This window comes from Procambarus clarkii, chromosome 38 (assembly GCF_040958095.1).
Source record: "Procambarus clarkii isolate CNS0578487 chromosome 38, FALCON_Pclarkii_2.0, whole genome shotgun sequence".
Classification (NCBI taxonomy): Eukaryota; Metazoa; Arthropoda; class Malacostraca; order Decapoda; family Cambaridae; genus Procambarus; species Procambarus clarkii.
In genome coordinates this window covers 3,263,526-3,272,316 of record NC_091187.1, presented here as the reverse complement: position 1 = coordinate 3,272,316, position 8,791 = coordinate 3,263,526, and positions in this window count along the sequence as shown.

Sequence of the window (8,791 nt, the reverse complement as noted above, 5' to 3'; positions counted from 1 at the left end):
CTGCGGGAGATGCACTTTTCGATATTGGAAGATAGAAGAGTAAGGGGAGACATGATCACTACATACAAAATCCCCAGGGGAATCGACCAGGTAAACAAGGATGAACTATTCAACACTGGAGGGACGCGAACAAGGGGACACAGGTGGAAACTGAGTACCCACATGAGCCACAGTGACATTAGAAGGAACTTTTTCAGTGTCAGAGAAGTTAACTTGTGGAATGCATTAGGCAGTGATGTGGGCCATTATCACACAATCTTCCCCATTACCACACAACCTTCCCCATTACCACACAACCTTCCCCATTACCACACAACCTTCCCCATAACCACACAACCTTCCCCATTACCACACAATCTTCCCCATTACCACACAACCTTCCCCATTACCACACAACCTTCCCCATTACCACACAACCTTCCCCATTACCACACAACCTTCCCAATTACCTCACAACCTTCCCCATTACCACACAACCTTGTGGAGAGTGTGTAGTGGGAGGGATGTGTTGTGTGATGGGGGGGGGGGGGTTGTGTAATGGGGCGAGGGGGTGGGGGGAGGGAATGAATGAGCCAGAAAGAGACATAATGGGCGCGAGATATTAAACACAACAAGACCATTAGCAATAGAAGGAAGAGAGGTGAGTGATAAAGACTTGGAAGAAAGGGCTGAAAGACTGTTAATGTGGTCAATGGTAAATTCACGGGCGTTGTGTGTGTGTTCTTTTGCCGCTGTTGCTCCAGTTGTTGTGCAACATTCATGTCATGTTGCAATGCAGGTAATGATGGTAATAATACTCTGCAAATTATGCAGTCTGTATAGCAACACAGCTGGTCTTATACGCGGTTGATCTTTACACACACACACACACTGGGAGTAATATATATATATATATATATATATATATATATATATATATATATATATATATATATATATATATATATATATATATATGCGAACAAGCCTGAATGGTCCCCAGGACAATATGCAACTGAAAACTCACACCCCAGAAGTGACTCGAACCCATACTCCCAGGAGCAACGCAACTGGGAGTATGGCGTACAAGACGCCTTAATCCACTTGACCATCACGACCGGACATAATGAGGTGATAGCCTAAGCTATTTGAACCACCCCACCGCCGGCACTCGGATAGTAATCTTGGGCATAGCATTTTACCAAATCACCTTATTCTTTGGGGCACACGTGAGGAACACAAATGCGAACAAGCCTGAATGGTCCCCAGGACAATATGCAACTGAAAACTCACACCCCAGAAGTGACTCGAACCCATACTCCCAGGAGCAACGCAACTGGTATGTACAAGACGCCTTAATCCACTTGACCATCACGACCGGACATAATGAGGTGATAGCCTAAGCTATTTGAACCACCCCACCGCCGGCACTCGGATAGTAATCTTGGGCATAGCATTTTACCAAATCACCTCATTCTTTGGGGCACACGTGAGGAACACAAATGCGAACAAGCCTGAATGGTCCCCAAGGCAATATGCAACTGAAAACTCACACCCCAGAAGTGACTCGAACCCATACTCCCAGGAGCAACGCAACTGGTATGTACAAGACGCCTTAATCCACTTGACCATCACGACCGGACATAATGAGGTGATAGCCTAAGCTATTTGAACCACCCCACCGCCGGCACTCGGATAGTAATCTTGGGCATAGCATTTTACCAAATCACCTCATTCTTTGGGGCACACGTGAGGAACACAAATGAGAACAAGCCTGAATGGTCCCCAGGACAATATACTATCCGAGTGCCGGCGGTGGGGTGGTTCAAATAGCTTAGGCTATCACCTCATTATGTCCGGTCGTGATGGTCAAGTGGATTAAGGCGTCTTGTACATACCAGTTGCGTTGCTCCTGGGAGTATGGGTTCGAACACTTCTGGGGTGTGAGTTTTCAGTTATATATATATATATATATATATATATATATATATATATATATATATATATATATATATATATATATATATATATATATATATATATATATATATATATATATATATATATATATATATACATATATATATATATATATATATATATATATATATATATATATATATATATATATATATATATATATATATATATATATATATATATATATATATATATATATATATATATATATATATATATATATAATGTCGTACCTAGTAGCCAGAACGCACTTCTCAGCCTACTATGCAAGGCCTGATTTGCCTAATAAGCCAATTTTTCATGAATTAATTGTTTTTCGACTACCTAACCTACCTAACCTAACTTTTTTGGCTACCAAACATAACCTAACCTATAAAGAGAGGTTAGGCTAGGTTAGGTAGGGTTTGTTAGGTTCGGTCATATATCTAAAATAAAATAAAATAAAATAAAATGTTACGTTAATTTTAACTCCAATAAAAAAAATTGACCTCATACATAATGAAATGGGTAGCTTTACCATTTCATAAGAAAAAAATTAGAGAAAATATATTATTTCAGGAAAACTTGGCTTATTAGGCAAATCGGGCCTTGCATAGTAGGCTGAGAAGTGCGTTCTGGCTACTAGGTACGACATATATATATATATATATATATATATATATATATATATATATATATATATATATATGTCGTACCTAGTAGCCAGAACGCACTTCTCAGCCTACTATGCAAGGCCCGATTTGCCTAATAAGCCAAGTTTTCCTGAATTTATATATTTTCTCTAATTTTTTTCTTATGAAATGATAAAGCTACCCATTTCATTATGTATGAGGTCAACTTTTTTTTATTGGAGTTAAAATTAACGTAGATATATGACCGAACCTAACCAACCCTACCTAACCTAACCTAACCTATCTTTATAGGTTAGGTTGGGTTAGGTAGCCGAAAAAGTTAGGTTAGGTTAGGTTAGGTAGGTTAGGTAGTCGAAAAACAAATAATTCATGAAAACTTGGCTTATTAGGCAAATTGGGCCCTGCATAGTAGGCTGAGAAGTGCGTTCTGGCTACTAGGTACGACATATACATATATATATATGTCTATATATATATATATATATATATATATATATATATATATATATATATATATATATATATATATATATATATATATATATATATATATAGACACAAAAGAAGGTCACCACCAAAGACACCTGTGGGATACTGTCCAGGTCACTATACTCGCACCAGCCAGGACTGAGAGCAGTGTAGTGGGCGAGGCTCACACACCTGGTGACTTAAATACCACCACTCGTCTTACTAGTGTGCTTGATATATCGCAGCTAGAACCCGCGGAAATTGATGACCTATTAAAAACAGTGTTCCCCAAATCCTGAAAAACAAATGTTAGAGAGTTCATAAGTAACAGTGTCATTGAAAAAGAAACGAGAGACAGTTTATTGCAGCTGTATTGTCTTGCAGTCAGCTGCATCACAGAACTTAGAGGAATACCAGGAGTGATACAAAGCAGAGCAAAAGAACAGTAAATTACACAAACACACATAAAAGCTTTTGGGGACTAATACTTAAGTATAAACTATGGATCCCTCCACAAACTCCCCCAATACAACGGTGCTTCGTATCCTCAGTTGGAACATAGCATCACTCAGGAAAAGACTTCCTGATCTCCACCACAAAGTGACGACCGAGCCCATTGATGTCGTCTGCCTTCAGGAGTGCAGAGTTCCCAACCAGGTCTCCACCCCCTAAATTGCCCTCCTTTGTTGTCTATAACCTTAAATCCAGTCACTCTTGTATTTTGTATGTTAAGAAGTCCCTTCCTCACCAGCTACTCCCAGCCAAGTCAACCGAAGGGCTTCAGTATCATGGTGTGAGGATCTACGTGGGGAACTCTGCCCTAAATATCTTTAACCTGTATGCTCCTAGTGATAAGTTTAATTATACTGACCTTCCTATCTGTATTCAGACTGAGCCTAGCATCATTATAGGTGATTTTAACGCTAGGCATAGAAATATTGGTAATTCGCAGTTCAGTAATCGTAACGGCAACCAACTGGTGTCACTATATTAGGTAGCCACGATGATGCACAGATTGTAGGTGACCTTGAACCGACGCATATCTACGGAGGTATTCTTGATCTATGTCTCGGTTTCAACGTCTCCCACACCGTCTGTGCCTCGTCAATAGTGCCAGATATGGCGTCTGATCATCTGCCCATATTGGCCGCTGTAAACATTGGCAGCTCTATCCTCCCCGGCGGAGTGTTCAAACGGAAGATGCTGGCTGTGCCCGTAACCCAAATTACACTGGTCATAGCACCTATGCATATTATAATGATTCTAAATTGCATGTACTAAAACGCACTGCCAGAAGAATTGGACTAGCTTATAGAAGGACCCGCACTGCTGAAATGCTTAAGCTCTTTCAAGCGGCTCTGGCTGAGGCCAGGGAACGTATGGTAGAGCTGAGGCAGACAGACTGGGAAACTTTTGTCAGTGGTCTCAATTCTCACACGCCACTAAGTCGAGCATGGAAGGATATGAACAAGATCAAAGGGAAAAATGCTGCAGAGATTGCGCACCCTAATTGCTGCGCAATCTTCAATGCCAAAGTCCTCGTCCTTCCCAAAGGTGGGAAGGATGAGGAGAGGCGGTGATTAGCAGGAGAAGAAGGAACGAAAGAATCAGAGATAGGGAGTTGAGAAGAAAGTGAAGCCTTCTTACCTACCGGGAAGGAGGAAGGAGAGGAGCCAGGATTCCGCTTCTGACTCAAAGAGACAGGTTTCCCAGCAGCAATGTACTGGGCAACAGACTCCAGCACCTCGAAAGAAGAAGAAGAGCGCGAGCGAACAACATGACCACCAGGAGAGCGATGGACATCGGCCCGCACTGTCAGGTGGCGTGGTGAGCCAAGAGACGGAGGAGAATGACGGGAAGGAAGACCAGAAGGAGAGGAGAAAGAAGACACAGGAGACATGACAGACTGGGTAGAAAGAAGGGATACCCTAGACAGAGAACCAAAAGGCGGGACCCTCTGGGACAGAACGGAGGGAAACAGGGGAGGTGGTGGTGGGTGTGTCCGGGTCTAAGGCTTGGAAACGGTTGTGAGACTGAGTAAGGTGGGAAGGACGAGGAGAGGAAGAGCGCACCAAGCAAGCATAGGATACGCCAGCGAAAGAGGGGAGACAATGAACTTAGCGCCAAACCTCAGGAAAAGACAAATGGTCCTTGTGCTTCAAGTTGAGGACAGCTGCCTCAAGTTTGTACCGTATACACGTGCGGGAGAAGGTAGGGTTGGCCTCACCGCAATTGAGGCAGCGGACTTAGGGAGAAGTGCACTCCAGCTTAGAGTGACCCTCGCCCCCACACATGGGACAGAGAGAGAGACAGGACTAGAGCATTTGAGGGCACCATGCCCAAACCTCCAGCACTTATTGCAGAGCCGAGGAGATGGAATATACTCCTGAATAGAGCATCTGGCACCAGCAAGAATGACTGAGGGAGGAAGGGTCCTACCATCAAAGTTAATCTTCACAACCCGAAGGGGCAGAAGGCGATAACCATGAGAGGGATGAGTAAACGTATCCACCTGGAGGACAGAATGACCCTGGGCCTTGAGGATATGCTTGATATCCTCGTGGTCTTTTCAGTCTTTTAGATTCCTAACAGCAGTCGCAACATGGTGTGGGAGGAGAACAGTGCCAACACTGGCATTTACCCGAGCATTCTTTGAGACCCGAACAGGGGTCTCGCCAAGGCAGGATAAGGCGGCCAAGCGGGTGGCTGCATCCTGAGGAGCAGAAACGACACGGGTACCAAGACGGGTGGGGTTGAAGGTAACTGAGGCATCTACGGAATCTACAAGATGCCTATGAAGGGAAAAATTGTCAGGAGTTGAATGTAAAGGATGGCGGTCAAAGTACTTAGTCCATGTAGCAGGACCAAACTAAGCATGGTACGAATTAGTATGAGAAGGGATCATACGAGAGTAGCCGTGGCGGGGACGGCGATGAGAACCTTTAGAGAGAGATGGGTCAAAAGGCGCAGTAGTCACAATAAGATGGAGCCATGCAAGGGGACGAGGCGGTCACCACAGCAGGCTTGGGGCTTGACCCAACCACAGAGGAGGGAGGGGAGCAGGAAGGAAGAGTTTGGTCTGGGCTTAAACCGGGCCCTGTAGCGGGGGCTACAGATCCTGGTCTTCCAAGACGGTCCGACTCAGGGTCCTGGTCACCCACCCCATGAGCTTGGGTAAGAGAAGTCGTGTCGTCATCCATGCAGCAAACAATATCAAAAGTTTGGGACCTGGAACCAAGAGTTACCACCTACCAGGGCAGCCAGGGAGACTGAGCGCGGGCCAGTGCAGGAAGGGTGCGTTGTCCCCAGCGGTGCTCCCCCTTTTCAACAGGGGAGTCCTACTACATCGTCCATTCTCCCACACTGGTGCTAAGACCCCATTCCCCCTATCGCCCCAGCCTGGACACCCAACCATCCACTCTGGACGGCTCCTCACAGGCGACCCCTCCAGCGGGTGGTCCGATGGCTCATAAGGCCCCTACGTGGTGCACTTCAGCACGTCCACCACCCAAAAAGGGGCAGGAGAGGGGGCAAAGGCAACCTACACCGGTCACAGGGAGGTGTACGTGAGCCCCTCACCATGGCAAGGAGGCACCACGGAGGGGTTAAAAGGGGCAATACCAGTCGTCTTGTATTCCAGAAATTAGGAAACCTGACAGCAATAATAAGTTTTGAAACTCAAATATACTTTTATTGTTTATTATCAAGACATGTTGAGGCACACAACTGTTATCAATCAAACCTTTATCTGTATACAAATCATGGAAAACATTCTTAAGGAATAGAACATCACTTGTGATACAGAAATCACAATATCATGATACATTTAATGAACAAATCCACAAAGGCCGTAATGAGGGTTCAAACTTGTATCCGGGCTAAGATGCACGCTAAGGTCCGACTAAGGCGCTTCCGGGATCATCCAGGACGTAAATCAGTACAGCCATGATGGGTCGCACCGCTGCGGCCAGATCACTTCGCCGTCACACCCACACAAGCAACGCCATATTCAAGTGGTGTTCCTGCCAAAGAAAAAAAAAAGATTCTCTATAATATTCTCTCTACTTCGAGTAAATACCTAACCTGTCCTCCGATAAAGAGCATCACTCAAGAAAGTCTCCGTGGTGTAGTGGTAAGACACTCGCCTGGCGTTCCGCAAGCGCTATGTCATGGGTTCGTATCCTGGCCGGGGAGGATTTACTGGGCGCAATTCCTTAACTGTAGCCTCTGTTTAACGCAACAGTAAAATGTGTACTTGGATGAAAAAACGATTCTTCGCGGCAGGGGATCGTATTCCAGGGACCTGCCTGAAACGCTACGCGTACTAGTGGCTGTACAAGTAACAACTCTTGTATATATCTCAAAAAAAAAAAAAAAAAAAAGTGATGTACTGTCCCATTTTCTGTTTTGGAGCCTCTGGTAGGGTAGGAGAGACTACTTTAAATTGACCGTTTTCTTGACATTGTGAAACCTTTGGAGGATGGCCTGAAACACCGTCCATTCCCTGAAACCGGGTAATGATGATCACTGTTATTTATTACCCGAGGCAAACTTACATTACTGTAGAGTGTGCCCAAAGTATGGGCTTTGGGCACGTGTGTTACGAACCAAAAGTCCTCGCCTGAGCACGAAGCCGTGAAGTCCACGCCATCTGTGAGTCCGCTCCCATAAATCCCACAACATGGACAACGCCATCTAGTGATGACGAGAGATGCCGGCAATAAGTGCTGGATGCCTGTCCTAGTTGGCTCGTGATGTATCCGCTGCTGACCTCTGGTGAGGTGGCGCTTAGAGTGAACGCCATCTATGGAGTGAATAGGTGGACGTTTGTGTCTAAACTAGTAAGTGATGTTTCCTAGTGATCCCATGTAGTGTCCCCAGTACTGATGACGTGTCTGCTTTCAGAGTCAACCTAGGACGGCTGTGAGGTACGTTGAATCAGTCTACCCAAGGCAGCCAAGGTCTCTTCACCAGTCTGCTTTGTAGAAGTTGTGAGCCACCCCTGGACGAACTCTGCTGAGTGTGTGATAGCCTGCCTGAGGAGTGGCAGTGACAGGATTCGCTGTCTCCGAGGCTGGCTGGTGGAAGAGACCACCCACTGCGGTGCCGACCGAGGAGAGTGAACAGCAAGTCACACGAGGCTCCTGCCTAGGGCTCGCAACCCTAGTATTAGTCGTGGAGTGGCCTAACAGCGAGGCTGACTAGTACCTGCCAGCTACAGGCTGGACTGTGGTTGTAGGCCATCACAACGAGGCACCCAGTGGGTTGTAATTTGGCTGGCCTGTGGCCAGGGAAGATTCATCGTGGGTCCTGGGCGACAGAAGAGAAAACCAGGAAAAACTACCCAGAGTGAGCATCGCCAAGTATCCAGTGTCTTCAGAGGAAGACGAAGATGTAAATACTGTGTAGTAATAATTCCCTTTTGTGACTTTAATTTACATATGGTGGTGGGAAAGGAATATATATAATTAAGTATACTTGTGTATTTAATGTACCTCCCCTGTTGATTTTACTTGCGTTACGGAGCTCACCCCATGAAAGCCTCTACTAACTTGGTGCCGGATACCCAAAACACTAATACCATCAGAAAAGAACCCGGTTGCGTCCCAGTAGGGCCGTAACAACATGCTCTTAACAAATGAATCAAATTACATCCAAAAGATGTAATTTGTAAGTAATCCCCAGTAAGAGGGAGGGGGGAGAGGGGATGGAGGCCCAGTTGTTACAATGAG